At 40.6% G+C, this 24,336-nt stretch overlaps 2 pseudogenes; both read right to left on the bottom strand.

Annotated features, from left to right (window-relative positions):
• LOC112208094 (RNA-binding motif protein, Y chromosome, family 1 member F/J-like) overlaps positions 1-24,336 on the bottom strand; it is a 371,477-nt pseudogene that overhangs the window by 296,467 nt on the left and 50,674 nt on the right.
• LOC134809383 (proline-rich protein, Y-linked-like) lies at positions 2,061-14,857 on the bottom strand (annotated as a pseudogene).

Genomic DNA, 24,336 nt, shown 5'->3' with positions numbered 1-24,336 from the left:
TGGTTTATTTAAAATATGTAATCTCAAACGATTACTCGAGTAGAATAATGTCGTTGGTAATAAACAATGATTAAGAATTTCCTTTAATTTGTTGATTATTTAAAATGTAAGTAAAATACTAAAAAGTAGTAGTACTAAAAAGCAGCCATGTAGTTTCTCTATGGGTTTTTTTTTTTAATTAATAGTATCAATGGAATTCTTTTACACAGAGAAATCTCCTTATATCATTTTATTATTGTACTTTTACTTTATTACTTGCTTGCATGTCGCAACTGATAGAAATAAAAATATTTTTATTTATACATATATAAAGCATGGATTTTTGTTTATGTTTTCTAGTGAGAGAAAGTCACCAATAATTTTATCTATATAGGAAAATTTTGACAAGCCCAAAATGCTTAACTTTCTTTTCTTTTGAAGGTTCTTATTTCAGTCTAGGTATGAGATGGAATTGACTGTGATCACTTTTTTATTTCACTATGACTACGGAGTTTCTGATACAGTGTTACAAATGTATAGACTTAAAAACTTGCTTTCTTCTTCTTCTTCCTTTGGACCTGTATCATGTGATTTCTGCAGTAATGTGCACTGTTATCTGAAATGAGGTTGCTGAAAGATACAAGCATAAATGGAATTTTTTACTTCCGTGAACCTTTAGGAACAGACAAGTGAAGCTGTAAGATAATTATGATATGAACTTAAATCCACAGTTTCTCACAGAAGCACATAAGGGTGAAAATGCATTTAAAAATACATGCCGCATCCAAAACATGAGGTGGGAAAATGAAAAGTTTATTTTGACATAAAGAACAGTTTAAAAGCTATGATTATTTCTGGTGAGAGCAACTAGCACTAAAATTCCTATTTTCTGTGTTTTAATACATGAAACTATTAATGTATCTTCATGCTCTAAAAACAGTTAGCTCTAACTTAAGCAACAACTTTACAGCCATTTCAAACACTGGGTGCATCATCTTAGAATTTCTCCAAGGATCTTTTGGGAGAAATATAATGTAATCTTGCTCTATAAACAATTGAATTAATCAATGAAATTATTATGACTGTAGTCTTGCAATTTCATTGTCCTTCTCTTTTCGGTTTTTACATATTCTCATTAAAATTCAAAAGCCCCTAGGAAGCATATGATAAATAACAACGAGTGAAACAGCTGAAAAATAAAAACTGAGCAGCAGACGCATTTCAAGGTTTCCTTTATGAGAATGCTACATTGACCATGTGACATACACATGGTATCAATCCCTGTGAGAAAATAATATTTGGGTAGCACTTGACAGTTCATCCAGTAACAGCAAATATTCTCATTTGACCTTCAAAAGGAATTTTAAACTTGTGTTTCATAAGTGACGAAAATGTGATTTAGTAACAGAAATCAGAGCTGTTACATCTCTTTAAGAACATGTCAACCAGTAAAGCAGAGGCATGAGTTTTCTTCTGGAGTGAAGAAGGCAATGTTTATTAAAATCATGAGTCTTTTTTTTAACGTTTCATTTTTATTAATGTTTTGCTTATCAAAATCGTTGCCCTTATTTGCAGTTATATTGCCTGTATTTGCCTATTACAGCAGTTATCACACTTACTATTCCTCATTTATCTCTGTACCTGTTCCTACTGCACGCTCAAAATAGCAAGGAAACAGTGTTTTTCTGAGCTTCTTGCAGACTGCCAGGCTTATTGTGGCATTTAGAAACTATCTGCTGAATGTTTGTGACATTTTCATTTAAGTTACATTCTAGGCCACTTGATTCTCATTTTCTATTTAGTATTTGGGTTTGGAGAGCTATTTTTAATTTTAAGGGTTTTTTTTTTCTTTTTTTTTTTTTTTTTGTTTTGTTTTATTATCCTGTAAGTTCTAGGGTACATGTACACAACGTGCAGGTTTGTAACATAGGGATACATGTTCCATGTTTGTTAGCTGCCCCCATCAACTCGTCATTTACATTAGGTATTTCTCCAAATGCTATCCCTCCCTCAACCCCCCACCCCCGCGACCGGCCTCGGTGGGTGATGTTCCCTGCCCTGTGTCCATGTGTTCTCATTGTTCAACTCTCACTTATCAGTGAGAACATGCGGTGTTTGGTTTTCTGTCCTTGTGATAGTTTGCTTAGTATGATGGTTTCCAGCTTCATCCATGACCTTGCAAATACAATGAGATACCATCTCATGCCAGTTAGAATGGCGATCATTAAAAAGTGAGGGAACAACAGATGTTGGAGAGGATGTGGAGAAATGGGAACGCTTTTAAGTTTTTTTGTTGTTGTTTTTTTAAGTATATTTTAAGGATATACTTACACAGACGTGGAGCGCACAGTGTACCCCGTTCAAATTGGAGGCTCTGCTGGAGAGGGCAGCCAGGGCACAGAGCGTGGAGGCGCCCTAGGGGGGAGGAGAAGGTGCTGCTGTGGACGATATCGTGGCAGTGGTCCAGGTGGTGGTCGAGGAGAAGTCCGATATGGAGAGGCAGGAGGAGGATCAGCGGGCACGGCCATGCCCTGGCCCCAGCACTCCCCAGCCAGTAACAGACTCGTTGGAGCTCCGTGAATGCCCCAGGCCGCATGGCCTGCCAGCGGCTGAGGTAGAAGCTTTGGCAGAGGTTCCTGCCCGGCCTCCGGAGCGAGCAATGAGGACAGGTTGTGCGGCTCCGATCCCAGGCAGCATCTAGGGGTGAATGTTTACAGCTCCCGAATCCCCAGCGGCCATGTGTTATATACGATGTTAATTTAGTTTATCCATCTGTAGGCGTCTTGTGTTAGCTCAAGAAGACACTCTGCCTTACCGCAAAAACAGAAGGCTTTCTGGATCCCGGGGTTTCCTACTTTGGTGTACCTGAAGAATTGGCTCACACGTGGGCTTGGAGAATAAGTGCAAGGTTTCATTGAGTGGAAGTTGTCAGCAGATGGATGGTGAGCCAGAAGGGAGATGGAATGGGAACGTGTGCACACCCGTGACTGTGTGCCTTTGTGTACCTTGGTCTGGGGGGGCCCACACTCCGGCCCACAGATGTGCCTCAGACTCAGCTCTTGCGCTGGGAAGCAGGGCACCACCAGGTTTGGCAATCCAAATTCAGGACCCCTGAAGCCTACACGCTAGGGAGACGCGAAGAGTCCTCATGGTTCTCACAAATGACAGAGGGAGGAGGAAAAGGGTGGCTGGCTCAAGCTACCTAGAGGAGATGCCATGGATCTGAGATGATATTTGGAGGGAAACAAAACCTAGCTGGTGCACGTGGGTCCCTTCCACGCCTTGAGGCCTGTTAACACCTGGGGCTCAGTTAGGCTCAACTAAGGCCCTCTTACCCTCCACGCAGAGGTGCACAGGAGGGCGAACCCAGGTCTACGCCCTTCTAGAGTGGCCAGTCCTATCATGTTCTGTTTCAATAACTCCAGGGTCCCTTGACATGCTTTCTCCCTCTGCCACCCTCACTCATGCTTCCCCAGCCCTGAGACATTTCCTATGACATTAAAAAACAGACATAAAATTTGTAAAGTACCTTAATACTATAGATGCAGATAAAGTAATTTGTTATGAAAAGTGCTCTTCCTCCTTGTATCAGTCGTTTTCATGATGGGGGAAAGAATGCAACATACTTTGGTAAATTAAAAAAGTATAAAAGTAAAAATAGATCCCACTGTAGATGATCAATTAAATGGCAAGGAACCTTCTGTGTGTGTCCAGCGAAGCAATGTGGCTGAGCATTAAGGCTCACCTGAGTATTGGTGTAGACACACAGTTTCCCTCATACCAGTGTGAGTGTGGGCATGTTCCCACCTGCGTGTCTGAGCTGGTGCACGAGTGTGCACACCTGTGCCTGTGTACCTTTGTGTACCTTGGTTTGTTGGGGGACACACTCCCGCCCACAGATGTGCCTCAAACTCAGCTCTTGAGCTGGGAAACAGGGAGCCACCAGGTTTCGCAATCCAACTTCAGGACCTGAGAAGCCTGCGCGCTAGGGAGACGCAGAGTCCTCATGGTTCTCCAAACGGCAGAGGGAGGAGGAAAAGGGTGGCTGGCGTGAGCTACATAGAGGAGATGTCATGGACCTGAAATGACATCCGGAGGGAAATGAAACCTAGCAGCTGTTTCTATCTTCCTGTGTGTTCAGTCGGGGCATTCAGGGAAGAAGCAATGGAAACTGCGGGGCTTTGGGATTCGTTGTCTGGGAATCCCTGTGCACCAGAGAGTGTCCAGCCCATGAGACAGGAGGACAGCATGTGGGTCCGGCAGGGCCTGAGTCTCCAGGGAGGCTGGCATTCTCCCCAAGAGGGCATGGGTCGGTAGGTGGAGGAGGAACCCGGGCTGCGGGGTCAGGTAGATGAGACACTTATCACTTAGTCAGGTGGGAGCTCAGAAACAGGCCGGTGACAGCCAGTTCCAGTGCTTCATGTGCGCACACAAGCTTCTCCCCACGCATCCTCTCCAGGATGCCTCACCTGGGCGGATAGGAAGCAAGGCACACAGCATCCTAAGCTTATGGTCATGAGTGGACCCAGAGGGGGGTCTCCAGTATCACTGGTCCCAGGAGAGGCAGGCATGCATGGTCTCTTCAAGACAGGGGTAAAATGCATAAGCCCAACTCTCCACCCAGTGGGTGTCTTGCCCTGATGATGTCAGCCATGGCAGATACAGCTCTTCCACCTATATTGCAGATCCACAGGCTTAAAACATCCTCCCGGCATTCTCCGGGAATGGTCCCTGGACTCTGGACCAGCCAGTGCCCCAGGACTGTTCCTTCCCAGCCGCCAAGCTCATGGGAGGCTCAGTGGGGACTCTCCTCCTAGTACATGGCCACCCACAGGCACTGTCAACAACCCAGGGCCCTTCTACATTCCAGGGTCCTGCCACCTTACCCAGCAGCGGGATAATGGGAAGGGAAAGAGCTGGAACAGACAGAGTGGAGGCCACAAGCCTCACACTCCTGCATGGCAAGTGAAGGGGGGGGATCCTTTTCAGCCCAGGGAGCTGCTTCCTGAACATACCTGGAAGCCCAGCAGAAGCTGAGGGATTCATTCCACTACAGCTGGGCATGGGGGATTTCAATGTGTGCCGGAGCCCTGGATCCTAGTCGCCCTACCAGGTGTACTTCTCCTCCAGGTCACATTATGTTCACAACCTCTTTAACCCAGATGGACTCCTTGTCCTCACTACATGGTGTTGGCTGTAAGGGTTACTTCTGGTGCCCCAGCTGCTGTTTCAAGGTGCAGAGATGGACCAGCAGACCCCTGAGTCCTTGTCCTCCTGTCCAAGTAATACCCATAGAAATAGTAAAATAGTGGCACATCAGACCTCTTGACATTTTTAAAGCTGACATGTTTACAAGCATTTCATCCAGATATTTATGAGTTTATCTCATTTATTTTATTTATTTATAGCTGTCATTTCAAAATCTATTTTTGCTTGAGAGTTATTTATACATGTAACCAAATGTTCAGAGCTATGACATATAGGTTTCGAGGTTAAAAGTCTGTATCTGCTATTGTGTTGGGTAAAACCCATCCAGCACTTATAAAAATAATTAGTGATTAGGCATGGCCACTGTAGTGGTCTAAAACACACTTTGAAATTCTTCTCAAACTCATTTGAAAATATTCCTGATGTAACTGAACATAGTACTTGCTTCTAATGCTTTCTAATAGAAAACACGGCAAGCATTTTCTAGATACTGGGCCACCTCTGGCCTAGGCTAGAAAAGGTGACACAGCTGTGCCTAAGTCTCCTGCTCTCATGGGGACAAACCCCTTAGGAGAGCCCTGGACCAGTACATCACGAAGTCTAACACCCTGATAACACTATACAGAAGGGACATGCCATGGAAAGACTCATAGAAATAGGAGATGCCCAAGGATCTCAGCATTCCAGCCCCAGCTATTTGAGTCATGCTAGCCATGGCACCAGGGAGACAGGAAGACAACTGACAATGTCCCCATCCTGAGCCATCACTAGACTGCATCCTCCTGAGTGCCCCTGAACCACAATCATTTGGCTGAGAGACTATGGAAGATTGCAGAGACTGAGAGTTAGTAAATTATAATGATTGTTTTAAGCCATTACATTTTAGATAATTTTGAAAAGCTCTTTAGACTCCTAGAAAAACTGAGTTGTCTACTGATTTGAATAATTGTGGAGAGCTTTAAAGGCCAATGTCACGAATGCTAATACCCTGGAAAAGTCAAACCATCAAGACTCTTCAAAACACAACAGATCTTTAATGTCCCTTTGCTATGGCTGGAGAATAACCTAACATGTATCTGATAGACCTTTTGGAAAGCCTCTGTTCACATCTCTCGGCCTGGTATGGGTCAACTCTGGTCTGGTTTAATTCTAGGCAACTGCAGCAGCTCACCTTTCATTTTAGGTCGTGGCCTACACTGATTTTTTGATCACTGACTGTGTCTGTGTCTGTGCGTGTATGTTTTGTGTGTTACCATACTTTATCCGAAAGACCTAAATAATAGTGTTATAGTTTTTTTGTGAACATAAAGCATTCCAGGAAGACAATATTGCTTATCTACTGAGCTTTAAAACAGATACGAGGCAGGGCACAGAGGCTCACAGGTGCGTTCCCAGCAGTTTGGCAGGCCAAGGTGGGCAGATTTCTTGATGTCAGGAGTTTGAGACGAGCCTGGACAACATGGCAAGATCTCATGTCTAATATCATATGAAAGCTAGCCAGCCTTGGTGGCCCATGCATATTATCCCAAACCCTGGGGACAGAGTTTGCCCTGTATTAAGATTATGCCACTGTGCTCCAGCCTGGGCACCAGAGTGAGACTCTGTCTCAGAAATAAAAACAAATAATAAAATACTAAAATAGATAGGAGAGATCACTGAAGAGAGAAATGAATAAAACTGGGTGGGTATTGTGGCTTATGCCTGGAATCCCAGCACTTTGAGAGTCTGAGGTGGGTGGATCACTTGAGGACAGGAGTTCAAGACCAGCCTGAGCAAATATTGTGAAAACCGGTCTCTACTAAAAATACAAAAAAGGAAAAATAGATAGGATCGGTGTCATATGCCTGCAGTGGCAGCTGCTCAGGAGGCTGTGACTGGACAATTGCTTGAACCCAGGATGGGGAGGTTGTAGTGAGCTGAGATCATGCCACTGCACACCAGCCTAGGCAACAGAGCAGAATTCTGTCTTCAAAAAAAATCAAAGAGAGAAAAAGAGAGAGGGAGGAAGGAAGGAAGGAAGGAAGAAGGGAAGGAAGGAAGGTTGGAGGGAGGGAGGGAATAAAGAAGGGAGAGAAGAGAGAATGAAAGGTATAAAACCAACAGGAAATGAATAAAAATAAAAACTTGCCATTTTGCCCATTATCCACATGAATTTTTGAACTATGTTTAAAATAATATTTAGGTCTCTAGTCGACTAACTGAAAGTTTAAAATAAGCTAGTGTAGATTGTCAAAATTACTCATGTAACTATGGTATTAACTAACATTCTTGTAGTTTTCAACAACCAAATCAAATTAATGTTTATCATCAAATCACATACTAGTGAGTGCAGGGTAGTCTGTTATGCTGCCTAATCTACACTAAATTAAAAATGAAATCAAATCTGCAAAAGGCTTTACAGTTACTATTACCAGGAAAGACTGTTTTGTTTCCTGACTTGTGGAGGGTTTTATTTCCACAGTGTTGAGGGCTCTGGCAGAAAGCCTTCTTGGTCTAAACTCACCACTTATCATCACAGTATTTATGTGTCAGGCATTAAGGGGAATGAGCATCCAATCCCACTGCTTTTCTGCATTGGTTCCCATGCACAAGCAAATGTGCTGTGTTAGTGACTATCAAATATTCTTACATTTGATCAAGGAAATTTGTGTTTTCCAAACTGTAAAACAAAAATATTACTATCAGTTGTATTTTTATTATTTATTTACTTAGAGGCAGGGTGTTGCTCTGTCATCAGGGTGAATCATACATCACTGTAGTGTCAGACTTTTGGGCTCAGAGGATCCTCCAACAGCAGCCTCCCAAAGTACTGAAATTACAGACCTAAGTCATTGCACTCAGCCTCAAGTTTAGAGATAAAGGCTAAGGAATATATTGTAAACTATGTAAATAAACATAATTGCATGCTCTCCAGAGAGCTGTAAGAAAGCCCTGCAAAACTGCCATTGTGGACAAGGCTGCTGACAACAATGTAATGCAAGCAAAGGAGTGGGTCCTTCCCCACTGAGCCTTCAGATGATACCAGAGGCCAGCTTGGCATTTCCACTGCAGCTTTTTGAGAGAACATGAAACATAGGTGTGTGTGTTTGTGTGTGTGTTTGTGTGTGTGTGTGTGTGTGTAAGCATACATACAGAACCTGTTGAACAAACTAGGATCACCCACACAATGGAATATGATGTAGCTTTTTGTAGATCTGGTAGAATTCTTCCAAATCTATCAGTTTCTGGGCTTTTTTTTTTTTTTTTGGCTGGTTGGTCACTTATTACTAATGATTCCATTTTGGAAATTGAAATTGGACAGGTTGGAGCTGAGACTGTGTCCACTTACATTCTCTTGTGGAACACAGAATGGCATGCTTGTAATTTTGGCTGTGATGGTTACTGGAAGGTCTCTGCACAGATAGGCTAGCTTTCTGCCAGCAGCAAGAGGGCCTAGGACTGACAATCAGTTCCCTTGATATCTGCTGTTGAACAGTGGGAAGGGCTGGAGCTGAGACTGGGATTCTCTGTTTCTCAATAAAGTCGTGTGCTCTAGAGATTCTAATGCCCCAGTGATTTCCATTAGATATATCAGAAGTGATCTTCCTTCCAGGGGTACCAAGGCTTATTATATAAACGACTTGCCCACTGTGTCCAGGTAGGGCCAGAAACTTCATCCTTCACTACTAAATTGCCTCTGCTTTTCAGCCTGGGGATGGGTGGAGCACACAGGGCTAGGATGGTCAAAAGTATGGCAGCTGGGATTGGGTGGGGTCATATGCCCCTTCTGTGGATAATCACCAAGCTGCCTCTTTGTCACAGCCTTGGAATTTTGCAGAGAAAATCACTGTGGGATTTGGCAGTTAGTCAGTGATTTGAGCCTGGCAGACCCATCAACCATGGTTCGTTGCTGCAGAATGATGCTGTTGCTTCCTTTCTCTGACAGTGCACCTCTGCTGGCTGGAATGCAAAGCCACTGGTAAGATTACTGTTATGATCCCTGTAAGCCCCATCCATGTACTTTGTTTCTAACTGACCCCAGTTGTCTGATACCCGCAATGTTTCCCACAGGGTAAGACTAGAGAGAACATCACATGAAGAATTGCAAAATGGAAAAGAAAAGGCTGAATGTACACCTTCAACTCTCTCCTCCCTGAAGAAACTGTGAGTCCAGGGAAATTTTTTGTATGCAACACTATGCTGGCTTGGAGAGGAGAAAAGTATCACATTAAAACTGTTATTTTATCCTATTTGTGTGGCTATTCTTAGTTCTACAGTCGAAGAAGGTGTCTCAGATTCAATCGCAAGTTATGGAATCATTCACTAAGGTGTCCTTACCTAAGGAGAGTTGTGAGTTAAGGTTTTTGTTTTTCAGAGAGGGAGGGAGTTAGTAGAATCACAGAATGCCTATTGTGTCACATCAGACCCCAGAAACAGGCAAGTTGAAAGACTGTTCCAGGCTGAGCACAGTGGCTCACACATGTAACCCCAGAACTTTGGGAAGCTGAGGTGAGCATATCACGAGGTCAGGAGGTGAAGACCATCCTGCCTAAGCGGGTGAAATCCCCTGTCTACTAAACATACATACACACACACACACACACACACACACACACACACACACAAATAGCCAGGCCTGGTGGCATGTGACTGTAGTACCAGCTACTTGGAATGTTGAGGCAGGAGTATCTCTTGAACCCAGGAGATAGAGGTCAAAGTGAGCTGACATCACGCCACTGCACTCCAACCTGGGTAACAAAGTGAGACTCAATCTCAAAAAAAAAAAAAAAAAAATAGCGATCCTAAGGGAGGAGGAGTTTAAAAGGTTGGGGTGCTTCCATGGAGAAGCCGAAAGCTAGAGCAAGCCAAGGGTTGGATTTAAGGAAGAGCTCACGGGACCATTGAAAACCACCTCTTTGTCCTCTATGGAATGAAGGAAATAGTGAATTCTGAGCTCCATTCCTTACTGACATAGGCAAGTTATCAACCAGAGATACATGTCTTAATCTGTTTGTGTTCCTAAAAAAGACTATGAGACTGGGAAATTTATACAGAAAAGAGCTTTCATTGGATCCTGGTTCTGCAGGCTGTAAAAGATGTGTGGTGCCAGCATCTGCATCTGGTGAGAGCCTCACCAGGATTCCACTCAGGATGGAACATAAAAGGAAAACAGTCACGTCATGTGTGGAGAGAAGAGAAGGGGAGAGAGAGAAGAGGAGAAGGTATAAGGCTCTTTTCAACAAACTACTTGGATGTGATCTAGACTGTGGCAATAATACAGTGGAAAACTCACTTATTAACCATTGCAAGGCAGCCAGGCCATTTGTGAGGGATCCATCCCCATGACCCAAACAAACACCTCCCACTAGGTGTCATTTACAGTGTGGAGGACCGTATTTCATCCTGAGACTTGGAGGAAAAAATGTCCAAACTACATCAATAGGCAAGTTTAAAAATCATGCAGAGTTATTGTAAAACAACCCTTTTTCCTCTTTAGAATCCTGGAACTACAAAATGCTGGGATTCATTAGCTTCCAGAGATTGGTAAGTTAGTGTGCAAACTCTTAGGCAGCAACCTGAGAAGTCAAGGCCATAGTTGAGTAGTTCGACTTCTTGGAAGGAAAATTTAGAAGCTCAGTATATTGCTAGAGTGAGTGATGATGAAGACTGATGAGAAATGCCTATGTGCCTGCTCTCAGAGGACCTTGACAGATCCAAAAGTCAAAATTAGAAACAAGATACCTGGGCAAAAGCTATAAAAGTCAAGATAAGGCTGGGTGCAGGCTCACGCCTGTAATCCCAGCTCTTTGGCAGGATGAGGAAGGTGGATGAGCTGAGGTCAGGAGTTTGAGACCAGCCTGACCAACATTGTGAAAACTTGTCTCTACTAAGAAATACGAAAGTTAGCCTGGCATGGTCACAGATGCCAGGAGGCTGAGACAGGGGAATATCCGTTACTCAGGAGGCTGAGACAGGGGAACCACTTGAGCCTGGGAGGCAGAGTTTTCAGTGAGCTGAGATCATGCTATTGCACTCCAGCCTGTGCAGCAGAGCAAGACTCCATCTCAAAATAAAAAAGAAGGAAAAAAGTCAAGACGTTAGATGTACAATCTAAAATCTTCGAGGAACAAGGTGGGAGCTGAGCTTTCTTGACTGCTTAAGATTCAGTAAACCAGGAGGAAACAGTTTTAGAAGTGCTTGAATGTCTACTTAAATCCCTCTTTTATCTTGGAGGTCCTAGGAGAGCTTTGAATGCCAATCTGTGCTAGAATCCAGAAATAGGCAATCATTTTGTTAAGAAGCAGCTGTTAACAGTTGGGGCATTACGTATGTGGCTTAACACTTCAGTCCTCTTAGAGAAGCTGTGAAATAACAGTTCTCTATTGACTCTAGGGTCATGTGTCAGCCACAAATTCTAGAACAAGATCATGATTCAGTTTTTCTTATTTCTTTTTAAGTGAGTATTTTCATAATCCTATGTGCAAGAGTATCTCAACTAGTTTCTGAGTTTATCTCATAGGGAATTGTTGTGGGTGTGGCTTTTTATTTGTTGCGTTTGTGGATGGAGGAACAAATTAGAGCCTCCTATTTTATCACCTTGTTGGAGATACCCTTTTAATTTTTTACTTATTTAAAAAGATTTGTACATAACAGTTGTAGATACTTTTGGCATACATGCGATATTTTGATACAAGCAATGTGTACTGGTAAGGAAGGGATCAAAGAGGGAATGGGGGTGGGTTCAATTATAGTTGCTTAGAAGGAATAAGATCTAGTGTTCAGTAGCACAAGATGAGTACATTTAATAATGGTTTATTATATATCTCAAAAGAATTAATAGAGTGAAGGTGGAATGTCTCCCAGATTAGAGTGCATGGCACAATATCGGCTCAATGCAGCCTCAGCCTTCCAGGTTTACACGATTCTCCTGCCTGAGCCTCCCAATTAATTGTAACACACTACAGGCGTGTGCCACCACACCGGGCTAATTTTTATATTTTTGCTAGAGAAGGGATTTCATGGTGTTGGCCAGCCTGGTTTTCAACTCCTGACCTAAAGGTATCTGCAAGCCTCAGCTTCCCAAGTGTTGGAATTAAAGACCTGAGTCATCACACCTGGACAATAAGATACACAAGACTAGGGAGTTGTATCTTTTCACTTCACCCTCACAATCCTATGTTATAGGTGAATGAAAACACAACTTCATAACATGAATAATTCACTTAAAAATCGAAGTTGGTAACTTCTCCCTTTAAAATTATTTGCACCCTTACCTTATAAAAAGTGATGATCTTGTAAAATTTTCTCAAGAAAATACTCCTTCCTTGCAGATTAGTCTGTTAATTGTAAAAATTATGGACTGCAAAACTTCAGGAACTTCATGTGTTTCATTTCTTTAGGTGTATAATCAGGAAAAGTAATTGGTTTAGTTATTTAGGTCCAAATCTTTTTATTTTTAACATTCGATGATTTCTTAAACCTTTAAGCAATCCCGTCTGAAACTTTATGCAGTTATGTTTTATACACTTCATTGTCCCAAAAGTGTGAGGTTTAAAGCATTTCCATTCATATCATCAATTAAATCTGATAGGCTGAGAGTGGTGGCTCATGCCTGTAATTTTAGGATTACACTTTGGGAGTCCAAGGAGGATGGATCAGGATTTTAAAGAGTGGCCTGGCAAACATGGTGAAATGCATTCTGTACTAAAAATATGAAAAATTAGCCAGCTGTGGTGCATACTTATCTAATACCAGTTACTCAGGATGCTGAGGCAGAAGAAGAGCTTGACCCAGAAGGCGGAGTTTGCAGTAAGCCAAGACGGAGCCACTGCATCCCAGCTTGGGCGACAAAGCTACGTTTCATCTCAAAAAAAAAAAAAAAAAAAAAAAAACTGATAAAATCCCAACCATTCTAAATTATTCCTATTTGTAAGAACTTATTACTAAACTGTTATAACAACCACTGCCAAAACTTTCAAGAAAAAATTATCATGAGTACCACCCAAGACAAAACACCTACTTTCCACTATTTAAACTAGGAACATTTAATTTCATTATGCTATGCACTTCAGAAACTTAGCTAGTTCAGTTTTGATTTAGGTAAAAAAAAAAAAAAAAAAAAAAAAAGGTTTCATTATCATATCCTCTTTCAGTCACCGAACGCTTCAAGTAGAATGTTACAGATGTTTTAAACTTTAGTATCAACCACATCTATTTATTTCCTTTGACCTGTACTATTCCTCTAAAAGATAAACGTTTTATGGTGAGGCAGACAGTTTTGTAGTCTTTCTGAAGGCTTCTCAAACATTTTAAGCTTATAAGTTTTTAAAGAGAAACAGCCTAATTGGAAAACTTGCGCCGCTTGCAAGGGAGATGTAACATATGCCTAATTTTGTATCTATTTATGTTCAAAGAAACAAAGGAAAATGTTCAGCAAACAACAGAATTTACTCTCCTATTGAATTTGCTTTTAAGCATGTGCAGCTAACCAATAACATCAGGAATTTTCTATTACTGTAAAATTTTATTCTGAACATTTTAATGTAGATATTACATCTAAACAGATAGTTTTCAAATAGCATTAACAAGTATGAAATTACTTTGAAGAAAATTCCTTTTCCTTTGAATACCTCAAAACCTTCATGGAGGAAGTTAGTATCTACCTGTCTCCACAAAGCCCATATGCTTCTTTTAGTAATATGCAGGTAACAATGCAGAAATAACATTTCAATTTTCGATTTTCAAACAAGGTTTGGTATGCAATAACTATTATTTGGAATACTTGCTTTAATATCTGCTTCAGTCTCCTTTTCAGATCGACTTTCCCGACCATCTACTGTAGATGCCACATAACTTCACTTACCATATGCTTCACGACGAGCAGGGTGAACCCTACCCAGAGAAGGTGGATTCCTTTGGTCTTTTCTGCCAGTGTGCTCATGACCACAAAAGTAAAAATCACTGCAGCTTCTTGAGTAACTTTCTTGACTTCTGCCATATCTATCTCGTGTATTGTTATAATCAGAGTGGCTGCTTCCACCATAAGACATCCGAGGCCCTCTTGCAGGTGGTGCACCATGAGAGGTCCCTGCAGGGTTGATAAAATAATATGTTGGACTATATTTAAACACTTTTACTGCCACCACTAAAGGATGAATTAGTTAAAGTGCTATTTGGAAATATCTGCTTTCCTCTGCCCTTGTTGACAGGATAGATATTAATTAAGCCTGCATTGGTCAGAAGGTTTTATTTAAAAGAAGTGTAGGAGTAGTATTTTGAAGCTTAACAAATTTAATTCTGAAGTAAACGTTGAGTCACTTTTTCTGCACATGAAGTTCTCTCCTTCATATCGTTCCCTACGTTTTATACTGTTAGACTACTCAATATTTAAATATGTTATATTGTCCTTTATAATTTTCCTTAGAATTTCATTAAAATAATGATCTGGACTATTACATAAAATTCTTTAATTTAAAAATCCATCCTGGACTCTTACCATATCCCTGAAATTCATTTTTGTAAGAACTTCCACTTGCACAATCAGAATGATCTCTACCACGGGTTTTGTCGTAGCCACCACTATCACTAAATTGAAAAAAAAATTTTTAATGTCAGAATAAACAATTTAAGAAATCTATTTGATAAATCCAGATAATGTTATAGTACCTATATCCTTTAGAGGAATGTTCATCCCGACTAGATTGACCATTATCATGGTATGCATAGCCTCTAGATGGTGGAGCATAATCCCTGGTTTCTTGGGAGCTTGGATGATTTCTGTGTGAGTAAGTTTAAGCAACAAATTTTAAATTTTCAACTTCTACTATCCAACATATAACTAAATTACAACTTAAACACAATTAAATTGCCAAACATCTAAAAAGATATTTCTCCAAATAAAATAGGCAAATGCCCAAAAACACATGGAACAGATACTAATAATCAGTGATTCATAAAATGCATTTCACATCCAAAATGAGATTCCAGACTTCACACACACACACTAGAATGGCATTACATTTTAAAAAGCAGGAAGTAGCAAGTGTTTGAGAGTATGTAGATAAATTGGAACCCTAATACAATGTTAGCTGGAATGAATAACTTAAGAAATCTTTTTGACAAGTCCAGAAAAAGTTATAGTACCTATATCCTCTAGAGTGATGTTCATCCCGACTAGAATGACCATAATCATGATATGCATAGTCTCTAGATGGTGGAGCATAATCCCTAGTTTCTCAGGAGCTTGGATGATTTCTGCGTGCATAAGTTTAAGCAACACATTTTAAATTTTCAACTTCTAGTATCCAAAACGTAACTAAGTTACAACTTAAACAAAATTAAAAGGTCCAAAACCTAAATGGATATTTCTTCAAATAAAATAGGCAAATGCCCAAAAAGCACATGAACAGATACTCACAATCAGTGATTCAGAAAATGCACTTCAAATCCAAAATGAGATACCATAATTCACACACACACACACACACACACACACACACTGGAATGGCAATAAAAGCAGGAAATAGCAAGTGTTTGACAGGATGCAGATAAATTGGAACCCTGATACAATGCTAGTTGGAATGGAAAATGGTGCAGCTACTATGGAGAAATGTAGTGGTTCCTCAAGAAAACAATATAATTATCATACTACCAAGCAATTCCACTCATATACACCCAGAATTGAATACGTGTACTCAAACAAATATGCGTGCATAGAAATACTGCGGTGGAAACAACCCAAATAAAATAATGAGTTAACAGCTTGTGGAAGGAGTGAAGTGCTATGATGTAAATGAACCTTCAGGACATCATGGAAAAGGAAAGGAGAGAGATACAAAAAGTCGTGTAGTGTTTGAGCCCATTAACATTAAATGCCCACAACAGTAAGTTCAGAGGCAGAACACTGACTGGTGTTTGCTAGCAGCTGAGGGAAGGGAGAAAATGGAAGGAACTGCTTAACTGGTAGTTGGAGTTTTATTTTGGCGTCATGAAAATGTTTTGGAACTCGATGGAGGTAGTTGTTGCATGACATAGAATGTATTAAATGCCACTTAACTGTTTACCTTATAATAATTAATTTTGTTATGTTTATTTCATCATCAAAACAAAAATAATCAACTTTTTAAAATTTTTTCCTTTACCCATCCTTAGCTGCATAACCGTCATCTCTTAGAGACATATGGTCATTTCTCCAGGAAGAGATTGGCTCTCTGAGTGGAGGACCTCCCTAATTCCCTCTTCCATATGATACGGGACCTTTAACATTAAAATGTTGGAACATTATGTAAAGAACACCTAATCTGAAACACTATTTTCTCTTCTCTCAAACAACTTTTTAAAATTATTTCTTCTATGACTCCATTCTTTGTTTCCTAAATTACTAGACAGTCATGACACTGTGAATATTTCTTATGGCTTTGGATAATCCCATGGCTCCCACAAGGCCAGTTCTTCTAACGAAGCTGAAGGCAAACATTAATTCTTAGGTAAAAGTTCATTTGTAATGGTTAAGAACTACTTAGTTACTATTTTCCTTTTCATATGAATTACTGATGACTACAAATGACATAGGGAAAACATGTAAAACCACCAAATCTTCACAATTTGAAAGTTTACATACATTGTCCTTTCTCAGCTGAGGAAGGTAAATTTTCCCACATAGTTCAATCTACCTCACAAACACAAATACTGCTACCTTTGAACGACTGCATGCTAAACTTTTACATGAAAGTTCTCCTTTCTCTCTAAGTGGTTGGCTCTATCTTAAATGTTGACAAATTAAAATGTACTAGTGAAAACTTTCTAATGATAGCCAAGATTTACTTTTACTGCAATAAACAACACTATTAAAGGGGTCATTACAACATCGTTGCTGTTTCAAAATAGAAAAAATTATCCTTTAATATACTCTTCACAGTGCTATTCCTTAAAGGTCAGCCTTTCACCTATGATATGTTCACTAGCTAATTTTCCAATGGAAATGTGTTGGCTTGGGTATCCTGAAGTCAATAAATACCTGACTTCACCAATACTCTACTTATGAAATGTAAAATTGAAAATGTCAGTTTTTAATTTCCTCCATATTAGGATGGAGGACTAAGTAAGAATTTTAATTTGTTCTGCTTACTTTCTTTGCTGGAAACTTCTGTTTCTTGTCTTGCTTTCTTCTGTTCAGTCTGCAATCTTACAATTGTCCTTCTCAAAAATATTACTTCTATTCAATCCTACTGCTCACATCATGTTGCTTAGTACTAAATTCTCTCCTCAAATAATTTCCAACCTTACACTAAGGATATTGTGTTAATGTTTAAACATCCTAGAACAATCTTAATTATTGATTTACAGTTCAGCTAATAACTCAATTTAAAAATTACATGGATTCTGTTATTTGGGGGAAGATCTTAAATCCCTTACAAGACCTCTTGCAGCCACGTCGCCCATTGTTTCTACCTTGAAACTTCTTTTTTTATTTCTGGGCCCAAAATATTTGCCCAGATTTGCTCGTGGCTGCTTCCTCCCCAGTGTTCCAAAGTCATCCAAAATTCCTTAAACTGTTTATTCACCTTGAAAATCTAAGAACCTCCTTTATTGGCCTTCTCAACATTTATGTGCACATAACATTCCTATTTATTTTTACACAACAAAATATGTGAGATTAAGTAATTTAGAAATAACATTGGCTGGGTGTGGTGTCTCACACCAGTAATCCCAACACTTTGGGAGGCCGAGGCAGGTGGTTCATGAGATGAAGAGATAGAGACCATCCTGGCCAACAGGGTGAAACCCTCTCTCGCTCAAAGTAGCAAAATTAGGTGGGCATGGTGGCGTGGCCTGTAGGCAGGAGAATCAGTTGAACCCAGGAGGCAGAGGTTGCAGTGAGCCAAGATCGACCCACTGCAATCCAGCCTGTTGACACAGTGAGACTCTGTCTTAAAAAACAAACAGACAAAAACTCTACACAAATTACCTGCTCTTTTGCTTGAAAACTAGGGGGAAAAAGGAAATTATCATAGATTACTATACAGAAGTCAAAATTATCTCCAGAGTTACCACAAAGCCATGAACCAAAAGCTACCCTTGGTTTCTACCACAGCTTGAAATACTAATTTATAAGAGTGAATAAAAATGTGCTTTCTGCTATGTGCCAGGAAATGTGCTAGATGTAACAGAAATAAAAGCAACTAGGAAGACTTAAATATGCACTATATACAATTTCACAATCAATAGATTCATACATGGTACAGCAAGTACAAAATACCTACAATACGCAATGAGGAAGAAAATATGAAATCTAAGTGGTTTTTGAAGCATAAATTGATATTTTTGAGACACACACGGGGAAGGATAATTCTTAAGAAGTCCAAAAAAGCATTTTGGGGATAGCGTAAAGAGGAACAGAGGCTAAAAACAGATTGAGATAATGTTATTTATCATTTTTTTAATTTGCTATATTTTTTTGCTATAGAGTCTTGCTCTGTTGCCAGCCTGAAGGGCAGTGGCATGATCTCAGCTCACTACAACCTCCGCCTCACAGGTTCAACTGATTCCCCTGCCTCGGCCTACCAAGTAGCTGCAGCTACAGGCACACACCACCACTCCCGGTGGATTTTTTGTATTTTAGTAGAGGCAGGGTTTCACCATGTTGGCCATGATGGTTTCATTCTCCTAACATCATGATATGCCTGCCTTGGCCTCCCAAAGTGCTGGGATTACAGGCTTTAATAAAAAGTGCACATAAAAACAATGGCGCCTCAGCACCATCTCCCACAACTTGCCCAAATTTCAGACATGTCCGACAGTTAAAGGTAGAATCCTCAAGAAAAATCGATGAGTTTAACAAAAATGAATTTCTTAAAAGGACTAATATCACACTGCTCCCACCAAGCCCAGCCTGATTAGGATCATGTTATAAAGCAAAAAAGTTCTAAAGGGCCCAGAATGGAATGAACTTGACACAATGTAAAGGAATTCAACAGTTAACAGAATTACATAAAAGTTTAAAGCTTTAGTAAATACACAATCCCTAGATTTAAGACTCAATAGGACAACAGACCAATGTTTGGATCAAAACAAATCCTCAAACACACTGGGGAAATGAGTAATTAGGTATTCATGTTACATACATCACTCTGGTGACAGGGAAAAAACGTCCTCAGGAGAAAAGAGCAAGGATGGGGAAAAAATGCCAGTTACTTCTTGTGTTATCCAACTTCAATGTTCTCCTATTTTTTTCTATTTTCAAGTACTTAACACTTCCTTAAATGTAAAGGTCTTATTTAAACCCACTTTCTCAAAAATATATTTTCAGAAAATGGGAGAGAATCTTTCCTTCTTGTGAGTCTGTCTAGATGTCTATCCACAGTTTGTCTGTGCTCTAGAAGTATTTCCATGAATTGGAAGTAATTGCGTTAATGGCATGTAATAAATGTTGACTTTTTCCTTTCATTTACATGAGGGTCCCTTATAAGTTTAAAGCTCTTCAAAACCTTTGAAGATCTATTTACACTCATATTGAAATACAAACATAGAAAAAGGTTACCATATATTAATTTATATAAGGTTAATTCCAATACCCTTCCAACTACAGTTGAATGTATATGGCACAAAGAAGAGGATGTCTTCATATGGCATTCTACTATCTTCAAAAGTTATGTAATTCTAAAAAGACCTAGAAATACTGTTAACTGAAGAAGAGAGTTAGAATATTATTAATGAGAGACTCTACCTCTCCATTCATATCTTTGGCAGTATTCTTAGCATCTGCAGGGTTCTCAAAAGTAATAAATACAAAGCCTCTGGACTTGCTGGTTCAATCCTTTATCAAAAGAACTAAAATATATGAAAACATTTTACATTGATATAATGGACTCGTCAAGGTACTAACCATCTAAAAGTTACATCAAATCAAAAATAATTGCATTTCCCATCACTAGTATTATACTTCATACTGGTCACCCCTATAGTCAGCCTATTTTGTTCCAGTTTGTTCCCTAACTCCACAACACGTTTAGTTTTCCTTATTTTCGTTTCTAAGTAGTAGGTGATCCTTACCACAGATCCTTAACCTGCTACTGTGAGAATTTTCCAAATATCAAATAGATAACTTCAAAATAAGAGTTTAAAAACAATAAGGCATTTTAATGTAGGTATACAATGAACTTTGAAAAACATGTTTTTTCAAAACATATATATAACAGACATATTTTAAATATACATATTGAAATATACATATGAAAATACACACACACACACACACGCACACACGGTTTTAAGGGTTACCTTCTGATATGGGACCATGTTTCTCAAATACTGCTTTAAGCATCTTTTCATTGGTTTCCCTATTGAGGCCACCAATGAAAAGCTTGCCCGGATGATCTGCTTCTACCATTGTGCTGCAAATGGTCAAAGAAAAATCTATATTTAGATAAAAATAAATAAGCTAAAAAGATAAAATTTTATTACGTACCGTGTTGAAAACTCAAGTGAAATTCCCTTTCAGAGCCTGACATCTTTTTTAGTACTTCTTACTTTAAATACAAAAATCAATTCAAGATGGATTAAAGACTTAAACGTTAGACCTAAAACCATAAAAACCCTAGAAGAAAACCTAGGCAATACCATTCAGGACATAGGCATGGGCAAGGACTTCATGTCTAAAACACCAAAAGCAATGGCAACACAAGACAAAATTGACAAATGGGATCTAATTAAACTAAAGAGCTTCTGTACAGCAAAAGAAACTACCATCAGAGTGAACAAGCAACCTACAAAATGGGAGAAAATCTTTGCAACCTACTCATCTGACAAAGGGCTAATATCCAGAATCTACAATGAACTCAAACACATTTACAAGAAAAAAACAAACAACCCCATCCAAAAGTGGGCAAAGGACATGAACAGACAGTTCTCAAAAGAAGACATTTATGCAGCGAAAAAACACATGAGAAAATGCTCATCATCGCTGGCCATCAGAGCAATGCAAATCAAAACCACAATGAGATACCATCTCACACCATTAGAATGGCAATCATTAAAAAGTCAGGAAACAACAGGTGCTGGACAGGATGTGGAGAAATAGGAACACTTTTACACTGTTGGTGGGACTGTAAACTAGTTCAACCATTGTGGAAGTCAGTGTGGCGATTCCTCAGGGATCTAGAACTAGAAATACCATTTGACCCAGCCATCCCATTACTAGGTATATACACAAAGGACTATAAATCATGCTGCTATAAAGACACATGCACACGTATGTTTACTGCGGCACTATTCATAATAGCAAAGACTTGGATCCAACCCAAATGTCCAACAATGATAGACTGGATTAAGAAAATGTGGCACATATACACCATGGAATACTATGCAGCCAAAAAAATGATGAGTTCATGTCCTTTGTAGGGACATGGATGAAATTGGAAATCATCATTCTCAGTAAACTATCGCAAGAACAAAAAACCAAACACCGCATATTCTCACTCACAGGTGGGAACTGAACAATGAGATCACATGGACACAGGAAGGGGAACACCACATTCTGGGGACTGTTGTGGGGTAGGGGGAGGGGAGAGGGATAGCATTGGGAGATATACCTAATGCTAGATGACCAGTTAGTGGGTGCAGTGCACCAGCGTGGCACATGTATACATATGTAACTAACCTGCACAATGTGCACATGTACCCTAAAACTTAAAGTATAATAATAAAAGAAAAAAAAGAAAAATAAATAAATAAATATGTAAAATTTCTAACATACAGAGCAAAGGGGGCACTGACTTCATGGATAAATGCTGCATTTTAATATGGACCTGACAAAATCTCATTTCTAAAACTTAGATAAGAAAAGCTATTGTAATTTTCCTAAGTTGTAATGTGAAGGAGTGCCCCATTTAAATAATTTTATTTGAAAACTATATATTTATGAGGTACAGTGTGAGGTTTTGTGTATTTTCTTTCTTGAGATGTATATCCCCTGTTGCCAAAATGCACTGCTCATTGCCGCCTCCTCCACCCAGCCTCAACTGATCTTCCCATAACTCAGCTTCCCAAGTAGCTGGTACTACCGGGGCTTTTTACCAGAGCTGGGAAATTTTTTGTGTTTTTTTTTTAAATAGACATGCGTTTCCCCATATTGCCCAAGCCAGTCTCCAAATCCTGGGTTCAAGTGATTTGCTGGCTTGGGACTATTAGAGTGATGGCATTTCAACGGTGAACCACCACGCCCAGCGGGATATGTGGATAAAAGATTAAATCAAGGTAATTAAAATGTTCTTGGGGGAGAACACTTAAAATATCTTACCATCTTTCAGTGATTTGAAATATACAATAGGTCAAAGATCCCCAAACCCTGGCCTTCAACCCATACCTATCTGTGGCCTGATTGTGATGCCGGAGGATGACCTGTAATACCTGTCTGTGGAGAATGTAACGCCTGAGGATGACCTGAGGTGGTACAGTTTTATCTGGAAACCATCCTCCCTACTCCCTCGCTGGCCCTCCCTGTCCCCGTGACAGCCTCACTGCCCCACCTGGCCTCTGTCACATTGCTCCTACCGGAAGACCCGCCCCACCACGTGCCCCTCGGAGACCTGCCGCCAGTCCCCACTCCCAAACGTGTCCACCTCGCCGCCTTCTTCCCCTGCGCAACCCTTGTCTGAGGAAAAACTGGCTTCCACTAAACCAGTCCCCGATGCGAAAATGGCAATAGATTAAAGGAGTCCATTATGTTACCCAGGCTGGTCTCCAACTCCTGACCTCAAGCCATCCTCCTACCTCCACTTCCCAAAATGCTAGGATTACAGGAGTAAGTCCGTGTGCCGGGTTAATGGAATAACTTAAGCGCATCTATTTTGTTCCCGTTTTAGGCTATCTAACTCCATTTGTCTGGATTACACCTACTTATTCGGTTTAAATTATTTATGGTGCCAGGGATACATGAAACATGTTTCAAATACTGTCATGCAACGAAGGAGACAATTACAGGCTTTACAGAGGCAAACTGAAACTGAGATTATTTACGGCCCCAGACTTCTACATAAACTAACGTAATACAATTTATGTCAAAATCTGGTAATTCCCGTCAAGCAAATCAGACATGTGACATGCGCTGACTAAAAGTATAAGTTTTTAATAGCCTTGGTTAAGTATATTGCCTGTATTTTGAATGATGACCACATTCACAGAGAAAACCCTCTTGAATAAAAAGTGCACATGGCGCCTTAGCACCATCTCCCACAACTTGCCCACATGTCGGACATATCCGACAGTTAAAGGTAGAATCCTCAAGAAAATTAATGAGTTTAACAAAAATGAGTTTCTTAATAGCACTAAGGAGTTCTCTCCCCACTGTCTCCTCCTATAATTCAACACCCTCACATGGAAAACCCATCCCCTTTTACAGATAAAATCGCAAAACTTTTCTTTCTGTTCTTATCAAGAGACCAACGTGTCCAGAGAAACAGAAAATACACGTGCTTTTCAGCAGGACAAACAGCCTCAGGGTCGCCCGGCTCTCATGTCGTATGCATCCGGCTTTGGAACACCACGGGGCCAACTGTGGGTAGGACAGCTGGAACTGGCCTGAGGGGGAAGGACGCCAGAAGCCGTGCCCGAAAATCTCGCCTACCTCCAGCGGCCAATCATTGCGAGGGCGGGGGGCGTCGACCAGTTATTGCGAGGACTGTAGGCGTCTTACCAGGCACCCTGCCCCTAGTTGGCAGGCAGCTCCATCCTCCCGCGGTAAGCCTCCTCTGAGAAGCTGCTTGTGCCTGGCGGCGGCGGATTCCGACACACGCGGACTGTAAGCCCTTTGGCATTGTGGGCATAGAAGACCTACACCCTAACTGGCATCCTGAGTGTGGCAAGACATTAACCCACAGGGAACACATGAAACATCTCACTTCATTAGGCAGGTTAGGCTGATGGTACTAAATACTGCAGATCCAGAGGGGAGAGAGAAGAACCAGGCGAGGACGCCGCAGCTGCGGTGGCTTGGAGGGGAGTGGGGCAGGGCGGGTGCCTGGGAGAAAAGTCGACGGGTAAGTTGCTGGGGTGGAATTCGTCTGCACCAGAAGCTGAAACCCCACAAGGACTCTATCAGGTCTAGGCAAACACAGACTCCGAGTTCCATGCTTCCTCCCTGAGGATGCTGTACTCACAGGGGCGTTCCAAAGG

The sequence above is a fragment of the Pan troglodytes genome, chromosome Y, assembly GCF_028858775.2.
Source record: "Pan troglodytes isolate AG18354 chromosome Y, NHGRI_mPanTro3-v2.0_pri, whole genome shotgun sequence".
Lineage (NCBI taxonomy): Eukaryota > Metazoa > Chordata > Mammalia > Primates > Hominidae > Pan > Pan troglodytes.
This window is presented reverse-complemented; position numbering and strand designations above follow the sequence as displayed.